The sequence below is a fragment of the Octopus bimaculoides genome, chromosome 2 (genome assembly GCF_046866305.1).
Source record: "Octopus bimaculoides isolate indiv1 chromosome 2, ASM4686630v1, whole genome shotgun sequence".
NCBI lineage: Eukaryota > Metazoa > Mollusca > Cephalopoda > Octopoda > Octopodidae > Octopus > Octopus bimaculoides.
This window is the reverse complement of record NC_142929.1, coordinates 59,430,109-59,451,374: the sequence shown is the minus strand read 5'-3', so window position 1 is coordinate 59,451,374 and position 21,266 is coordinate 59,430,109. Positions and strand designations below refer to the sequence as shown.

At 36.1% G+C, this 21,266-nt stretch overlaps 1 long non-coding RNA gene across 1 annotated transcript in view; it reads left to right on the top strand.

The window, feature by feature from the left end:
* Positions 1 to 21,266, top strand: part of LOC149137081 (uncharacterized) — a 300,123-nt gene that overhangs the window by 185,360 nt on the left and 93,497 nt on the right. Inside the window, exon 3 of the long non-coding RNA XR_016237897.1 lies at positions 7,178 to 7,308. This is a non-coding gene — a long non-coding RNA (uncharacterized LOC149137081). The remainder of the gene's footprint in view (positions 1 to 7,177; positions 7,309 to 21,266) is intronic.

Here is a 21,266-nt window from a genome sequence, read left to right as displayed (position 1 = left end):
TTAATACTGTTGCTATTATCGACTATTTGTATTGCCTTCGATAATAAAGACAACATTAATATCTATATATACATTCGTTTCTGAATATTTTGCTGTTGATATATATATATATATATATATATATATATATATATATATATATATATATACACACACATATATTGTTCTATACTTAAATCGTTGTTAGAACAATTGCTTAACAGAAGTATTCAAACAAGTTTAGACATTCTTTAAACTCTTACAAAACTATTCAGCATTGCGTGAAAGGGGCGCTAGATAGGGTAGCGTAATCTCCTTCAATTATCTATCATTTCTGTCTGAAATACATATTGGCTAATTTAGTCTTGGATATGCTATACTTGAATAAAGGACATGATTACCAGAAGTAGAACATATTTCAACAAGGTACTGCTCTAAAGTTGAGTTAAGCGTTAACAACACCAGTACTGTTAAAAAAGCATTTGATTATTGCACCAATAAAAGGTCCTTAGAATAATTCTTTACAAAGCTCTGTTACATCACAGATAAAGACGGAAAAAATCTAGGGTCAGACGTGGCAGAAATAGGAGCCAAGCCATCTTCAAACCATACTGAACCACGTTATATATATATATATATAACAAATAATAAATGAGTATATGCATATATACGTACAGGTATGTGCATACCTACGTCTACCTGTATATATATAGGTACATATCTGGGTACAGGACATTGCAAACAAAACGTAGACAAAAAATAATAATAACCAGAGTACAGAACACACACAGGCCACATAGAGAACATTTTCCTTCATCAGCTACCCCCATTCTAACACAGGCGTTTAGAGAGAGAGAGAGAGAGAAAGAGAGAGAGAGAGAGAGAGAGAGAGAGAGAGAGAGAGAGAAATAGACAGATAGATATAGATACATACACAGAGACATATGTGTGTGAGTGTGTGTATATATGTATGCTTGTATGTATATGAGGGCATGTATATTTGTATATGTATGTATGCATGTTTGTATGTATGTATGTATGTATGTATGTGAGCAAAAAAGATTGCCACGACAGTAGAATGCTATTATAAGTCTAGAATTGATATATAGCTACAGGGCCTACTAATGAAATTTTAAATCATCATAATCATCGTAATCCTCATCATTAGTAATTGCATTATGATAACTACAGCGTAATTATTATTATTATTATTATTATTGTTATTATTTTAATTAATGCTTTGTTTGAATTTTGTTGTTTTTTTAATGTTACATTTACAAACTTTTCCACTGAATAATGATACAGAATTGTAAAACAACAACAACAACAACAACAAGAAAAATAAGATAAAATAAAATAAAAAAAGGAATTAAAAACAATCTGTAAAATGAAACAAAAGAAGAAAAATACACACACACACACAGAAAAAACAGAGATATACAAAAAGAAAAAAACACACCACGATTTACAAAGAATTAATTTACTAAGTCTTTGTTCATGTTACCCCCTCCTCTGCTACTACACTATATTATAAAATTTATTAGATTCATCTTGGAAATTACAGTGAAAAGACTGAAATTTTTCTATTTGCTACATGACTGATTTCCCATTTGAACTAATAACTGCAGATTCCAATGTTAAGATTGATGTGTATGTTGCTGCCGTTTGCTACATCGTTTTAAGCGTACATATTTAGTAGGATTACCACACACTTAGATATATACACATGCATACAAGCACATACATACATACATACATACATATCTATATATCTACATCTATATCTGCATCTATATATATATATATAGACGCACGCGTATACATGTATGCATTCAGGCACAAACGTTGTAGTTGAAGTTGTGTGTATGTGTGGAAAAATTTAGAATTTTGTATATTCATAAGTGGTTGATTGTCTGTATCATTTATCTGTGCTGTTATTTGCATATACGTTTATTTACTTTTGTAGGAATGTTTGTGTGTGAGTATGTTTGTATGTATGTATGTATTTATATATATATATATATATATATATATATGTATATATATATAACTGAATATATATATATATATATATATATATATATATAGACACACATACATATACACACACATGATATGTATGTATGTATATAGGGAAAGAGAGAGAGAGAAAGAGAGGGTATGTGTGTGTGTCGTGTGTGAATTTGTACTTGAAATCAATCACATACTCATGTAGTTTTATATGTATGTATGTATGTTTGTATGTGACAGAAAGTGATGTATATAAACGTATGCACACACTGGCATGTAAGCACATGTTCTTATATATATATCTATGTTGATGTGTACGTAAGTGAGTACATATGTGTGCATGTGTGTGTGTACCAAAAATCAAGGGTTACTAGTTGTTTTGCAAATCAGCAAAAATTGATTTTACAGATAAAGTATAATTATTTGAAAATTCGTATGCCTTTGGGCGAAGATATTTCTGATGTTTCAGACTTAGACCTTCTTCAGGGAGAGAGAAAGAGAGAAAAACACTTTTTTTTTAATGCCCTTAGTCCCTCTGAGTATGTTAAATGTAAAGAATTAGTTTGTGCAAATGTTTGTGAGAAAAATGGTGAGAAATATATACGAAGAGGTTTTAAGAGGGAGTAAGGTGGGAGAGAGGGGATTGAGGTGAGAATTTGAAGGAGAAGGTCAGAATTATTGGCCAATGTAATGCGAGTAGGTGTGTTTTGTTAGCTAGAGGTCAGTAACATGTAAAGACTTTTCAGTAGCGATATACACAATGGTAAAGCAGCGATCTGGCAGAATCGTAAGCACGCCGGACAAAATGCTTAGCGGTATATCATCCGTCTGTACGTTCTGAGTTCAAATCCCGCCGATCACAATTTTGCCCTTCATCTTTTCGGAGTCGATAAAATAAGTACTAGATGCAATCGACCAACCTCTCGCTCGAAATCGCTGGCCTTGTGCCAAAATTTGAAATCAATATACACGATAGTAAAGCAACAAGCTGGCAGAATCGTTAGCATGCCGGGTAAAATGCTTAGTGGTATTTCGTCCGTCTGTACGTTCTCGATTCAAATCCCACCGATCTCAATTTTGCCCTTCATCTTTTCGGAGTCGATAAAATAAGTACTAGATGCAATCGACCAACCTCTCGCTCGAAATCGCTGGCCTTGTGCCAAAATTTGAAATCAATATACACGATAGTAAAGCAACAAGCTGGCAGAATCGTTAGCACGCCGGGTAAAATGCTTAGTGGTATTTCGTCCGCCATTGCGTTCTGAGTTCAACCCCAATACAGAGAGCCTGACATTGTAGTCTAGGACGGAACAGAGGAAAACCAAGGCGAAAATATAACAGAGAACCCTAAAAATGCATTCATCGTTATTGATATCAACGAAGAGAAAAATATACTCGAATGATTATTTTAAAACTTATATCTAAAATTCTGTTTTGTTGTAGATGTTTCAGTATCGCAGCTGGGAAGGCAGGAGCGAGGTGAGGTCGGTCCACCTCAGGTGACGGTGTTATGGGGACAGAACTTTAAGTTCCGCTATATATTCCTATATAGGTTGTGTACAGTGGACGGCAAACTCAAGGTGTGTCCCGGGTGGCGCATATTCTTGCCGTACGATTAAGGTTCCTGTTTCTAATCCACACCTGGCCATTTATTTTGAATAATGCCCAGCACCATGTTATATTTATAGGTTGAATTTGTCAGATCCGGTACATATCTCGATACATTTTATCAGGACTGGAATTATTAAAAAAGATTTTTTAAATTAAAAAAGGCAAGACGAACTCGAAATGATTTTCTGTTGCAATCTGTTGTATTGGAACGAAATATTACAAATTTATTGTTTTGTATTATTCTGATGGGTTCATCACACTAATGAGTCCTACGCCACTAATGTCCAGTCAGAACGTCTGCACTAGGTCAATGTCTTGGAGAAGAAAGTAGTAAGACATGGTTGTAGTGTTAATAACAGTTTAAGAAAACTGAAATCCGTAAGAAAAAAAGATATATATGTTCTTTTATTCTTTTACTTGTTTCAGTTAGTTGACTGCGGGCATGCTGGAGCACCTTTCTGAGGGGTTTTAGTGGAACAAATCGACCCGACTTAATTCTTAAGCCTAGTACTTATTCCGTCGGTCTCTTTAGCCGAACCGGTAGGTTACGGGGACGTAAACACACCAACACCGGTTGTCAAGCGGCGATAGGGAGAGGAACAAGCACGGAAACAAAGATTCACACACATAGATATACAAATATATATGCGACGGGTTTCTTTCGGTTTCCGTCTACCAAATCCACTCACGAGACTTTGGTTAGTCCGAGGCTATAATAGAAGACACCTGCCCAAGGTGTAACGCATTGGGACTGAAACCGGTACCGTGTGGTCGGGAAGCAGGCTTCTTACCACATAGACACGCCTGCGCCTACATATATATATATATATATATATATATATATATATAAAGTGGTTTAATAATATGTGAAACTTGTCTTCATGTTCAACGTGCGAAAGACTCTACCAAATTGATTCAGCAAGCTCACCACCTTGACAGAGGAAGACGAAGGAGGAGGAGAAGGGGAGAAGAAAGGAGAGGAAAAGGAAGAAGTTACCAATTTCTACAACAAATAAATATGTATGTGTGCATGTTTGTTTATAAGACTTCCTTTTATACAAAGCATTGATTCTACGTGAAATCTTGGAAGCACGCGCTAGCAGAAAAATAAACAAAATAGCTAAACTTGTGGAATTCAAAATGTCGTCAGAATAACAATTAAGACGAGGATTTGAAACATACGAGACGAAAGTAGTTATGTATGTAAACATGTCTGTATGTATGTATGTAAACAAGTCTATACATACATATATATATATATATATATATATATACGTACGTACATATGTATATGCACACATTATATGTACATGTATGTATAAGCGTATATGTATATATATATATATATATATATATATATATATATATACTCACACACACACACAGACATATGTATTTATAAGTATATATGTATATATACATGTGTATGTATACATATATGTATATATATATATATATATATATATATATATATATATATATATGCATGCATGTGTGTGGGGGGAGGAGTGTGCGTGTGTGTGAAGTGAAAGAGAGAGCGAGGCCAGAAGAAAACATTGAACTGAAGAAGTAAAAATGAAAACTGGAAATAAGGAGGAAGTGTAAATAAATAAATAAATAAAGAAAGAAAGAAAGAAAGAATGGAAAAAAGAAACACGAAAGTAAAATAAAAAAGATGGTAGAAGAACTAGAAAGATGGTAGAATGCAATTAAATAGAAACAAGTTAAAATGAAAACTTTTTCGACCAACCTGTGTTTCTTAAATAATGCAGAAGGACAAAGTGATATAAATACAGAAGCTTATATTTAAATATATACACACGCATGTATACATGTATGTGCACATACATTCATGAACACATATGCGTTTACATGCCTACATATAGCATACGTGCGCATGTATTTTAATGTACATATGCGTATGTAGAAATTATATAGGAATCTGCACAAAGTAGATGTAGGAGTTTTTAAATCAAAGCTGGACCTCTTCCTATCGAGAGTCCCAGATGAACCTACTTCGCGGCAGGAGGTGCAAATGAGGGTTGCTAAATCAGACTCCATTCTTCACCAAGTGCCACATATTGTAAGAGGCTCCCTGTAATAACAGTGTAGCAACACGGTGGTGCATCAGCATGGCCGCAGCTCTAAGCTGAAACTTTAAAAAAAAATATATATATATATAATATATATACATATATATATATATATATATATATATATATATATATATATATATATATATATGTGTGTATGTATGTATGTATATATGGGAGAATTTACGAAAAAAACAACAGATGAAGGCAGGTGGTATAAACAACAAATAGATGCATTAGTTTCATGCTCGGGAATAGAGAAAGTTTTTGACGTTTCAAGCCTACCCCTGTCAACTGAAAGGAACACAGAAAGAAACAAGGAGAGAAACAAGGAGAAAAAATATATAAATATAGTGGTCAGCGATCTATCATATATATATATATATATATATATATATATATATAAATTAATTATGATAAAATGACAACAAAAGAACGAGACCTCGATATTATGAAATTAGAGGAATTTATATATATATATATATATATATATAGTATAGGACAATCAGTAAGTTGTCATAATAGAACTCAGAGTTTCAAATACCGGAGCTACGATGAAAACGCCCCGAAGCTTTTAGCTCCGGCATTTGAAACTCCGAGCTCTATTATGATAACTTACTGATTGTCCTATACTATATATATATTCTTTTACTCTTTTACTTATTTCAGCCATTTGACTGTGGCCATGCTGGAGCACCGTCTTTAGTCGAACAAATCAACCCCAGGACTTATTCATTGTAAGCTTAGTACTTATTCTATCGGCCTCTTCTTCCGAACCGCTAAGTTACGGGGACGTAAACACTCCAACATCGGTTGTCAAGTGACAAACATACAAAAACACACACGTACACATACACGACGGGCTTCTTTCAGTTTCCGTCAACCAAATCCACTCACTAGGCTTTAGTCGGCCCGAGACTATAGTAGAAGATACTTGCCTAAGGTGCCTCGCTGTGGGAATGAACCCGGAACCATGTGGTTCGTAAGCAAGCTACTTACCACACAGCCACACCTGCGCCAATTATATAAGTATATTATATATACTAGCATACCCATGTCGTTAAAAATGTCTATAGTTTTATCAATGATAGAAAATGGCGCATCAAAACAATGGGTGAAATCATTGATAGCGGTCAGTAGTCAAGTAAATATATGTAGATGTACAAAATTGGAGCACTTGAACAATCAGATACGATAGTAATGTCTCGGTTGTATACAACATCCACTTTTCCATGCACACATTGTTCTGGTCATCTCATGAGCTAGCTTTTTTATTCCCACTGATTTGTGAATTTACAGTTGTATTGTATAATGATGAGCATGCTTATTAATGCAAACATGTAAGCACGATTTCTTCTCAGTTAAATTTATTCTACTGATTAAGTAATTAAATTAAATATATATGCACATCTTATACTTCTTGACTTTCCTCTCTCAAACCAGTTATTACTTTTCCTCTATTGAAATTCTTCTTTTCAATAAAGGTGGATGAAGCTGTTCAGCATTTGGAAGCTAGCAAAACTGGTCTTTAAAGACAAACGTTTAATCATATCTTCGTGTGTGTATTAAGAACACCAAAATCTCCGGCCAGCTTATTTCGAAGATAAACAGCCAAGTAAGTTTAGATTCATATCCAACTTTTTTCTATTATTATTATTTTCGATGATATTGATTTAAAATTTTGACACAAGGCCAGCAAATTTGGGGTACGGGCAAGTCGGTTTTATTGACCTTAGTGCTCAACTACTGCTTATTTTATCGACTCTGAAAGGATAAAAAGCAAAGTCGACTACGGTGAAATTTGAGCTCAGAGCGTACAATACATATATAACAATATTTATGAGCCACAGTAGTTAAAGTGTTCATGGATCATTAGATCTCAGTTCGCTTAAGTAAGGTGTCAGAACATTTTTAGTGTTAAAAAATTCTTGTAAATGCTACGACAGTTACGATGGAATTGCACATATATTTATTTTTGACAATGTTGTTGTTGGCACTCCGTCGGTTACGACGACGTGGTTTCCAGTTGATCCGATCAACGGAACAGCCTGCTCGTGAAATTAACGTGCAAGTGGCTGAGCACTCCACAGCCACGTGTGCCATTAATGTAGTTCTCGGGGAGATTCAACGTGACACAGAGTGTGACAAGGCTGGCCCTTTAAAATACAGGCCCAACAGAAACAAGAAGTGACAGAAATTTGTGGTGAAAGAGTACAGCAGGGTTCGCCACCATCTCCTACCGGAGCCTCGTGGAGCTTTAGGTGTTTTCGCTCAATAAACACTCACAACGCCCGGTCTGGGAATCGAAACCGCGATCCTACGACCGCGAGTCTGCTGCCCTTACCACTGGGCCATTGCGCCTCCAGTATTTTTGACAATACTGACTAAGCGTAGGTCAAATTTCTCAAGTGCTCTCCTGAAATGTAAATGTAGGTATTGCTGTAGTATAATTTGAGGTTTTTGCAGATTCATATTGATACTCAGTGTCTTAAAAATCGATTTAGACACTAAGGCCGCGAGCAGACAAAGTCGTTAGCACGCCGGACAAAATGCTTAGTGGCATTTCGTCCATCTTTACGTTTCTTGTTCAAATTCCACCGGTGTTGATTTCGCCTTTCATCCTTTTGGTGTCGATGGAATAAATACAAGCTGAGCACTGGTGTCGATGTAATAGGTTTACTCCCACAACCGAAACTGCTATCCTTGTGCTAAAATTTGCAGCCACAAATCCAGTAATTTTTCCCTGTGTACATTTTTTAATTCTTTAACTTATAAATATCATTTCTAACTCTCTAAGCAAAGTACTCTAGTACCTTCTTAACTTCGTAAATTAAGTTTGCTTGGTGATTTTTTTAAACTTCCCCCTCGAACTGTGCCAGTAATATTTCTGTTTTACTTACAAAAACAGTAAAATTCACTGGCCTAGATATGAAATGACTGGAGAAAGTAAAAGACATGTTATGGATATAAACAGAACGCTTTTTTTTTTTAAATGACTGTTCGAAGAAGACTGTCGTAGAGTTACAGAACAACAGTATTAGCTATAGCTGCACCGACAAGGAAGCCTCCACGTGGCTGTTTGATTTTTACAAAAAAGGAGTAACTAAATCTCCCTCAAATTATTCACAACTATTCCTGCTACCCGAAGAAAAAGACGTTGAATACCGTAGTCCTAGACATCGTATGTCTGAAAAATAAGATAAAATAAAATATAGGATTGTCAATGCTGAAATGTTTTTTGATTAGAAGTTTGTTCGAAGTAGGGGTGGTGACCAAGGAACTAGATTATAGCAACAACAACAATCGTTGTAGAAAAAACATTCGTTTCTTTTAATCTTTGCAATGTCGTATTTTTTTTTTAATGTTTTATTTATTGTTTTGGCGTTACCTATGGAAGTCTACCAAAAGTTTCTGACATTATGAAAAAAAATTATATATTCTTTTAAACGTCATTTATATTCTTTGTTACTATGGTTGTCGTTGTTGTTCTTGTTGTTATTGTTACCCCGTCTTCTTCCTTTTTTATGAAGAGAATTATTTGCCAGACTTACAGCAGATAACCTCCTTTCATTTGGAAATTCATCTACGTCTGCAGAAAGACATCTCAGTCGTTGTGATGCTGCTTTGAATGTCTTCCAACAAGAGATATTATATTCTAAGAGTTTTCAGACTCATCATCACCACTATCATCATTATCATCTTCACCACCACCACCACCACCACCACCACCACTGCCATCAATACCTTCCTTCTCACTTCTAGCACCACTCAAAAAAAAAAAACACCATTTCTATCACAGCCATCAACACTAAACACTTCCACGAATACCACCATCGTCACCACCATCGCCATTATACGACATAAACCACCACTAAATACTACAACTTCTACCATCACAACCACCACCGCATTCCTAAACCAAAACCCTTACCATTGCTATACCACTCACAGTTCCCACCACTACTGTCATCACCATCACAAGCACCGTCTTCACCACCGCCGCCACCACCATCGTCACCATCACTACCACGGTCAACAACCATCACGAAACACTACAACTCCTATCACCACCACCGACACTACCACCACCACATCCAAAAACACCACCACCGAAACTACCACCACCACATCCAAAAACACCACCACCGACACTACCACCACCACAACATCCAAAAACACCGCCACCACCACCACCGCTACCGCCACCTACACTGCCACCGCCATCAACACCACCTCCGCCTCCATTCCCCTCACAATGCCATCGCCAACACAACCACCACTTTCCTCAGCACCACCATCCTTACCACCACTATATATATATATATATATATACATATATATATATCACCACCATCGCCAACAATACCACCATCATCAACACCACCACCACCAGCTACTATATAACCACCGCTGCCACCACCATGACCATAGCAACAATAACAGCAACATGTTTCCCCTCAGTTCCTTGATTTCTGTTTTAACTGTCTTCATATTTTATTTCATTTTCCCGAGCTTTGAAACAAAAAATTCGTTTGTTGTTACTGGAAAAAAAAAAAAAAAACTTGTTTTTACTTTATTTCCAAGTCAATTAGACGAAAACATATAAACACTTACATATATTCATACACACATACACCTCTCTCTCTCTTTCTCTCTCTCTCTCTCTCTCTCTCGGATATGCACATTCATACATACACACACACATACACACACACACATACATGCATACATACATGCATACATACATACACTGCTAAAACAATATGCAATGCCATCCGTAGGAAAGAATGTCCTAGGATAAATATAGATAATACTTATTATTATTGACTACACAGGTACATACATATATCCATCCATCCATCCATCCATCAACACACACATACATATATGTATATATATATATATATATATATATATATATATATATATATATATATATATATATATATTTCTATATGTATGTGTGTGTGTGTGTATACATATATATACATGTATACTTATATATATATATATGTGTGTGTATATATGTATACTCATATATTCGCCATGATAGATCGCTAACCACTACAGTCATTTTTTTTCTCTCCTTGTTTCTTTCTGTTTTCCTTTCTATGGAAGATCGTAGGCTCGAAACGTTAAAGACTTTTTCAATTCCCGAGCGTTATAGTAATACATCTGTTTGCTTTCTACACCACCTGTCTTCGTCTGTTGATTTTTTGTGAATTCTCCCTATACTTATATATATATACATGTGTGTGTGTGTGTGTGTGTGTGTGTTTGTGTGTATACGTATATAAGGATTTACTTTTCGTAATGAGATTAAAAAAACCAAGGCTGTGTACATTATAGAACATTAGTAAATAGAAGGTCTTACAGCTGTTTCCGGGATATTTATCATATCCATTCATCGGAGACGGTGTGAGAGGATGGTTAAGCAAAAATTAATTTAGATAAGATAGGAAATAGAGAGTGAATGAAGGGATATTGTATTCGTTAATCCATTGTTTAGGCAGAATGGTATACATCTAAGATTCCAATACCTTGTGAATAAAATCCAACAGTCTTTGAAATTGGTCATTCTAAATAGAGAGTTTATACACAGTGTTATTGAATCGAGGGTTCTGTTTAAGGTGACGTTAAAGTAGTACTGAATCTAAATTAAACCCTGAAACAATTCGGAATTAACAATCTGCTGTGTCTGCCAAACCACCACCTTCAGCATCGAATTGACAAGGAAATCTTTTCGTAGATGTTCTCCCTACAGGGAAATGGCAGCCGAATTGTAGTCGTAGATATACAAGAAGACAGCATGGTCTGTATGGCACACCTTTGGTCATAGATATGCGCGATCATGGCCGATCTGGCGGCACTATACAACTACAACTACCATCCACACAGCAGTAACAAGTTTGGAATAGCGATTTATTTTTATACAAAGTGAATGTGTTTGTGATGGATTTGCATAGAAGATCTGAGCCATCTACATGACTTTTATAAGATGCTGTATGAAATAACAACTGGGAGTGTCAGGAAGAGAAGATGGATCTACTGAAGCAAAGTTGACCTGGGGCTCAAACAACAACCACAACAACAACAAATGGGTGCTTATTAGCACCATAGAAAGATGAAAGGCAAAGTCGTCTTGAGACGTTATATGAACTCGCAACATGTCGAAAATCAGTGCAAAGACAACAAATAACCACAATCAGCCGTTTATTCTCTATTCTCGGGCAATGTTTACAATCAATGTCAGAAATAGCAGACTACGTATGTTTGTATGAGAATGTATATTATTTACACATACATGAAAAAGAATATACATAATCATTCTACTTGAAAGCATCCAACAACGATCATATCCTCAACATATTAAAATTCTATCCTAAAAAATTTCCTCCTCATAAATTCCAGACAAACCGCCTACTCCCGGATATGTTTCCTCAACAAATATTTCCTTCGCCAAATGGGCTATGGAAACCAAGAATGAAGTGTGTAACATTCACTTATGCGATGTTATGAAGTTAAACTTGGTTAAACAAGTTTATATTATCAAATACAAAAGCAGGACAACGCCTTATCGGAATAAATCTGTATAGATGACTGTATGCCATCGGGTGTGCAGTTAAGCGAAAATTCTTATACACTTATATATATGAATACAAACATACAAACATACATATGTAAATACATACACACAAGCACATATATATGTATGTATATATATTTATACACACATGCAAGCATACATTTATAAACACAAACACACACACACACATATATATACATACATACATACATACATATACATACAAACATAACATATATATATATATACAGACATACATATATACATACAAACATAACACACACACACACACACACACACACACACACACACACACACACACACACACACACACACACACACACACACACACACATATATATATATATATATATACACATAGATACATATATATATTCATACACACACGCACACACATATTGGAATTGGATGTACTATTAGGAATAGTGTAGAAATATTGCGTTGAAAATCCCTTTTCAATTGAAAAAAATCTAAGGGCAATGTGTGTGTGCGTGTGTGTGCGTGCGTGTGCGTGCGTGTGTAGATATATAAAAACCGTAAGTGAAACAACGACTCAGTAGGCATCAAAGGTTATGAGTTTATGTCTGTTTGAATTCAAGAACGGAATGAAGTGAATCTCAAATATACTACATAAAAAAAAATATGGAATATTTAGCTCAAGTTAAGCCGCAAGAAATCTAAATGTTTTAATCATTATTCGCCCAGTAAGCTGCAGTTGCTCCTTAGCTATAAACACACGCACACGCTCGCACACACATACACACACACACACATACACACACACACACACACACACATACATACATATACCGCACACGCACATATACGCGCACACAGGCCACGCGCTCATATATACGTATGAGACGGTATCAAAAAGTTCCCGGACTAGTTAGGTAAATAAGTTAATTTTTATCAAACATAAGTTTTAACATCAACATCTCCCAAACAGCCACCCTGCGCAGCAATACACCGGTCCCAGCGTTCTTGCTGCGTTTGGAATCCGGCCTGGAAGTCGTGTTCCGTAAGCGAGTCGAGGACCTTCTGCAATTCGCTCCGGATCTCGAAAATAGTGTTTAAACGGCAACCTTTGAGCTGCATTTTCATCTTAAAGAGATGGAAGTCCGCAGGTGCTAAATCTGGCGAATAGGGCAGATGTAGAAGAGATACCGTGTTGATTTTGGCGATAAACTCATGAGTGAGGAGAGCTCAATGACAGGGTACATTGTTGTTGTGAGGAATTCAATTCCTAGCGTTCCATAGCTCCGGTCGCTTTCACCGAATGTCCTCCCTCAAACGCTTCAAAACGTTGCAGTAGAACTATCGATTGACGGTCTGGCCCTGGGGGGCGAATTCTCGTATACATACATATGCATACGAGTACATATGCATACGAGTACATATGCATACGAGTACATATGCATACGAGTACATATGCATACGAGTACATATACATACGAGTACATATGCATATACATCACACACACAAATATATATATAATATATTTAATTATTAATTAATTTATTTATTTATTTATAGCCAAGGTAATGAAACTCTCATTATAAATGAAAGATGAATTCAGTATCTTGTAGGCCCACCCGATTAGGTTTGATTATATTATCAATGGCAGCTTGGTACACGTTAATCTACCCCTCGGTCAATGTTTCTTTCAGCTCTGTCATTAATGTAATTTTTGACGGTCTTCCTCCGCATCCTGTTATCAAAATGTTCCCATGTATGTTTTATTGGATTTGAGCAACTCTTTTTTAGACATTTGATTCCGTGACTTTCTTCTATGCGGCTCCGTGTTTTTCAAAAAGAAGGATCTCATCAACTTCTACTTTGGATCAGGTGAGTTGTAGACACTTTTCAAGTATTTGATAGTACTTTGCGTCCTTGAAATGATTTTCAACAAAAATGTGATCTGGTCTACCTGTCACCCAAATTTCCTCCTTGTTTATTTATGTTTAACTCTTTCTTGTAAACAATCCAGCTCTATAATTTAATTTTGTTGCACCATGTATCTGCCTTGAATTGGAAAACTGGCAGAATGTGTTTTTGTCAGACGACTAAAACTCGTCTTCCACGTTGCAGAACTTCTCAGAGTTGCTGAACCATTTGCCCTTCTTAGCTTTTGAAGCCACTAACTTCTTTCTTGTATGATTTCGTTTACACCCATAGAACTTGCATGTCGAAGTTTAATAACTCAACTTATCAACTGCCCACTTTGTCTCTTTAGAAACTATTTGTAGCCTTCCTGATTTTTTCTTTACGAAGCAGAGTTTTTACTCAGTTCAGATACTATATTATACATTGTTCGATTAATAATACCGAAAAATTGAACTATTTTCCAATTGGACTTTCCACATTGATACAAGCCGATGGATTGCCTTCGTGTAAATTCATCAACTTTTCCCCGGAAGGTTTCGTTGCTGAGTTTTCATCAGATAAAAGTTCCAATTAACGAGAGAGAAACTGAATTTTAATATCTGGTTTTCTTTTTTTATCCGTCTCTTTCACCGAACCCTTAGTTAAGAGGGCACAAACAAGCACCAGCTATCAGGCGGTGAAGGAGCGTGAGCAAGCACAGATACAAAGACACACACATACACACACACACATACACACACACACACACACACGCACACACACACACACACACACACACACACACACACACACACACATACACACACACATATACGATAGGCTTCCACACAGTTCCCATCTAGGAAATTCATTCACAATCCATTAGTCGGCTTAGAGCTAAAGTAGAAGTATCTAATTCAAGGTACCACACGGTGAACTGAACATGAAACCAGTGATTGCAAAGGCGAGCTTTCTAATCACATATGCGTACGCATGCACACGTGCGCGCGCCCCCATACATATGAAAGCATGCGGAAAAAGTAGTACAGAACCATAGTAACTTGGTAAACGTACTGTGCCTCTTTCAGGGCTGCTAATCTACCTTGTTATCCACCAATACGTTCTTTCCTCTTTGCCATTCCAATTATTTATAATAACTATAACTGTTAATCTCAGTAAGATCCTTCGACAAGGAACTAAGCGAAACTATGTAAAATTAACCGATCAAAAATTATGGAGCACCTGAAAAATTCTTGAATTAACAGAAAGCTAATGACCAATGGAGAATTCAGATTGATTTTTTCCCCGATTATAGTTTGGTTTCTGGAGTTATATGAAGTATTCTTCCTTTATATTTTTTTATTTGTAAGTTGCTTATTTCGGTAAGTTTAGTATATCTCCGTCTTGACTCTTTGCCTTCACTTCAATTATGGTTTACTTTTAGTGTTTAACATTTTTGTTTAAGTCATTCGATAGTAAAAGGTTTGCATCTATTTTTGGTTTGATGTCTGCTACTAAAGGAAATGGACACTTGTGTTCTCTCCCCAAAACCGAAAGATTATTTCCCCTCTGCGATAAAGGTCATAGCTTGAGGACCATTAAAAGGAAGCTGAAAGAGAGAAAATTACAGAGCCCTCTTAAGCACCGTATCTGGAATAGTCCATTGAAATCAATAAAGAGTATAGGCAGCCAGAATGAGCGACGTCGTATGAGCCAACGAAATAGCATCTACGCAGTTGCTTGGCCTGCTAGAAATAGCAGCCAGTTCTCTTCCAAATCACTTTATGCTATCTTTAAAAAGGGAAAACTTATCGGTTTAGTTATGACAAAGTAAAAACGTAATGGCTGGAACCTCTTTGTGTGTGAGTTTTATATCTAAGAGAAAGAAAATAATTCAATGCTTTTATTTTTGGTTGGTGATTTTCCTTCATTATATCAGAACGGTGAATTTGATGTTTCGCTGACGATGTCATAATAAGAATCCTGGTTTGTCAGGGATTATCTTCCGTGCTTGCTAATGTAAGTAAAATTATATGAGCCATCAATAAATATTGTTTAAATCCCACCACATAATTATTTCTCACTAACGTGGTAAATAGCTTGCTTACCAACCACATGGTTCCTGGTTCAGTCCCACTGCATGGCACCTTGGGCAAGTGTCTTCTATTATAGCCTCGGGCCGACCAAAGCCTTGTGAGTGGATTTGGTAGACGGAAACTGAAAGAAGCCCATCGTATATATGTATATATATATATATATATATATATATATATATGTATGTGTGTTTGTGTGTCTGTGTTTGTCCCCCCACCATCGCTTGACAACCGATGCTGGTTTACTTACGTCCCCGTAACTTAGCGATTCGGCAAAAAAGAGACCGATAGAATAAGTACTAGGCTTACAAAGAATAAGTCTTGGGGTCGATTTTCTCGACTAATGGTGGTGCTCCAGCATGGCCGCAGTCAAATGACTGAAACAAGTAAAAGAGTAAAAGAGAGTATATTATGTGCGTGTGTGTGTGTGTGTTTATGTGTCTGTGTTTGTACCACAACCATCGCTTGACAATCGATGTTGGTGTGTTTACATCCCCGTAAACTAGCGGTTCGGCAAGAGACCGATAGAATAAGTACTAGGCTTACAAAAAATAAGTCCTGGGGTCGATTTGTTCGACTAAAGGCGGTACTCCAGCATGGCCACAGTCAAATGACTGGAACAAATAAGAGAATAAAAGAATATTTGATATTCCCCGCATTTAAGTATATTAACCCTAATTTAATAATAATATCGCATAGCAACAGTAAGCTGACAACTATTTCCTTATTGAAAACTTTCTTTGACTATAAATGCACAAAGAAATGCATCCACACACAAACATACACAACCCTCCTCACACCACCATCACCACCATTTGGTGTTTGAAAAAATACGATTCGTGCTAAAGAAAACAATTTCTCTTAAAATGCCTTCCGAGGAGTGAATGTCCCTCTAGTTTTTCTTGTACCTAATGTTATTGCTGCTGCAGCCGTTCTTACCGCTGTTGCTGTAGCTGCTGCTGTTTGTGGTGGTGATGAGCTGGTGGTGGTAGTGATGGGGTGGCAGTGTGTTGTTTCTCACCAAATCAGAAGCACTCCAACCGTGACTGTCCCGTAGTTTCAGTGGTTCAGCACTACATGTTCTATTGCGGGATATACTTATTTCGGGTGTAATTTGAGGGACATGTCTAGCTATTTGGAGATCAAGTGACCTAGAGCTTTCCTCATCGACTGGAATGTTCATCAGAATATAAGTCTGTATGGAATGCATGCGAATCTTGACAGAGTCCATCGTCTTTCCAGTGGTTCGATCTCCAGAACTATTTTACTTATTTCAAATAATAGAATCTACGCCGCAATCCGGATTATTCAGTGGTAGTTTCGTGTAACAAAGCATATACAACAGCAGACAAATAAATATGTCACCCAAAAGACGATCGAAGAATATGGCAATTGGAAACAAACATGAATAAAAGCATAAAGAGTTTATCAGGCTGATAGAATAATCAATATACAGGTACTAGTGCTCTATAATTAATAAGTATAGCTTATCCAGAATTTCCTATAAGTAAACGTCTTGGGTTCATTGACAAGTTAGTTATATTTTACTAGCTTTTCTTCCGCCAAAAAGTAAATATAAGAAATGGACAGAAAAAATACATGATAATAAATTGATTAAATGATTCTGAAAAGGAGGAGGGGAAAAAATCACAATTGCAGAATATTATTAACTCCTTTTGTTTCCCCCTCTCCGAACACTTTCTTAGAATGATAAAAACACGACATTATGTAGCATAAAATATACAATAAAAAGGTTTATATGGACAAAATGAATAAATAAATAAATACAAATAAGCATCAGGTATGATTATTATTTCGAAAGTTACTGCAAGGTGGCCTGCTGAAAGACATGCATGGGTGCAGATCTTTTGTGTTATCCAACTCACTGAATAGAGGTATGCTGATGTGGACATCAGAAGAGTGATGTAAGTGGACTGGAGATGCGAGGCAGATGAAGTTAGCAAAAGGCGACATTGGGAGAAAAATGACATGCTCAGGGAATTAATATTCTGCTATAATAAAGGTGTTCTATGAATTCTTGTCGAGAAACTTGGTTTTCATCGGAGTGTCAAAAGTATGTTGTGCTTTTGTGACTGTAATTATATAAATATGTAGAGAAGATATAAAGAAAGAAATACGGCGAGTGAAAAAAGTTATGTGAGGAGGTGGCGTTGAGAAAATGCAGGAGAAAGGAATAAAAAAACGTGTGTGAGGAACAGAAGTTATGTAAATAATAAAGGAAGATGAAGAGTAATATAAGGGGATACTTATAGAGGGAAATAAAGGAGAAAGACAGAAAGCAAGGAAAGAACTGAGAAAAATTAGGTTAGACAGAAAAGAGAGATAAGGACGTAGACAGTGTTAGAAAGATGTCGGGAGAAAAAGAAAGAGAATGCAAGTAAAAGAAAGAAACGATATAAAGGGAGAGAAAGTGAGAGAGAGAGAGAGAGAAATAGACTGAGAAAAATGGCGGCGGGTATAGGATTATATTGCGAGAGATAGATTTATAGACATGAGAGAAAAAGTAGGATCGACAAAAAAAAATAAACCTATGGATGCATGTATGCGCGCGCGTTTGAATGTGGATTGCGCCGAAATTGCAATGGTTTCCAATTGACAACTGATGAAGAGTTCAGATTTGTGCACAACCGTTTGAACAATATATTCATTTTACTGCATATTTCCTTGTTCGTTCGTACTTCTTTCGTGATATCTATTTATCTATCTATATATATATATATATATATATATATATATATATATATATATACCTATCTATCTCTATCCGTCCGACTGTGTATGCATGTATGTATATATATATATATATATATATATATATATAATGTACTGTTCCGTGATTATATGTGGTTTGTGCCTGATGAATATGTTAAGAACCTTTATATTGAAGTTCAAATCTTGTTGTGGTTGATAGCTTCTTTCATCGTTTCCGGCTTGATGAAATAGGTGGCAGTCAACAATTTAGATCCATATAAACGACTATAATCCTTACCTAAAATGTTAGTCCTTTGTCTAAGTTCGAAGTCAGTAATACCTATCGAACTATCTTCTCAGTATGGCTTCTGTCGTAATGAAATTAATCATTTGGACCAGTAGATCTCAACCATTTTGTATCTATAGACCCCTTTACTTGCTACTTTATTCTCGTGGACCTTCATAGATATTTGGTGTTTAAAAAACTAATTTTATAGATATCGTTTTCATAATTCCTATTTTGATAGTCACTCATTCACTTGTGTCGGCTGATCTATGTAAAATGCCAGAGAAAGAAAGCTAACCGTTTCTTGCATTAAACACATTTAAATCAAAACTTTTCATGGACTTCTTTTCATACTACTGTGAATCCCCATTTTACTATTTCGCAAGAGTGGACCCCTCCGAAATCTTATATGAACCCATAAGGGTTCACCAGCTGAGAACCACTGATTTAGATAAAAAGGAAAAGTAGAACAGAAATGAGCAGCAAATGAAAGAGAACAAGTGTGAAAGTGTAAGAGGTGAAGAGATAGGAAGTATGAAACAATAGTAGAAAGAACAGGGGATGGCTCACAAATTATCTCGTATTTATTTAGTTTTTCACCATTAAGACAATATTATTGGTTAGTCTCAGGTCAGCAATGACTGAATAAACCTATGATGAAAGACTTCCCAAGTGTTACCATCTTCCTCTCTACTTGATAACTGTGACGCTATGACTGATGTAATAAGGTAGTAGGATGATATTCTAGAGGTTTAATAATGTTGATGGCATACCTATACGAACTTTGTTTCCTCATAGCTTACAGGAACATAGGTATTTTATAATAAATTTTTTTACAAATACTTTTCAGATCATGTAGATTACGATTATATTGCAATTTAACGTAAAAAATCTTTTAATTTGTTAGTTCATACACATGCATTCTGACACACATCACATATATGTATATCTATAAAATGAGATTTGAAATTTTAAAAAATTATGTGAGGTGTGTTAGTATGTATACGTGTGCGCTCACCAGTTTTTCTTTTCAACATTAAATTCTATTTAATCGCAATTTCCACCATCTGAAAGAAATTTGTAGAATATTTTATTAAAATATGCCAATTTTTCTAAAAGTTATGAGGAAACAAAGTCGACTTGAGTAAATTATTCGAAACTCTTTCCCCACCTACGAAAAAACTTTCCATCACAAATTCGATATAATCGAAATCTATACCACCTGGTGGGTACTTGTAGAAAACTTCATTGACAATGTCCATAATTCTGAAAGTTATGAAGAAACAAAATCGGGACGGGTACACTTGCATAGATATGCTATTTAGTGATGTAAGGGTAAAAACCTCCTTCAGTCAGGGATGACCATAGGATTGCAACCAGAAAGTTACACCCCCGAGGGAAAGCCCGGACAAGGTTGTTTATGGAAGACCAGCAGTCGCCCATGCATACCAGCCTCCCCTCTCCACACCACTGATGTTACCCATGGGAAAGGCAAAGGCCAATACATCTTGGCACTAAGTAACGTTGCAACTCATTTCTATAGGTGAGTGAAGTGGAGCAACGTGAAATAAAGTGTCTTGCTCAAGAACACAACACACAGCCCAGTCCGAGAATCGAACTCACTACCTCATGATTGTGGACCCGACTCTCTAACCACTGAGCCAATCGCCTTCAACATTTAGAGATGTAGTAGAGTAGAATTGTAATAGGGGAATGTATTGGTGTAATATTCTACAGTGATAGTGTAGTGATGTAATAGTATTGGTATCATATTGTAATAGGACTATAATTCTACAGGCGTGTTATTGTTGCTTACTCCCATGTCAACCTTCATTGAGCAAACTTATGATCTTAGACAGTCCAACCATAACCATCGCGGCTTTTAGAGGTATGCAGACATTAATTAATGTCTCCTGTTCATTGAGGCGGGTTATTTCAGTAGGTTGAGTTCGTTATGTAAGGGCTCCCTCGTTAGTTCTGCTTTTCGTTCTACTGCATCTGGTATGGA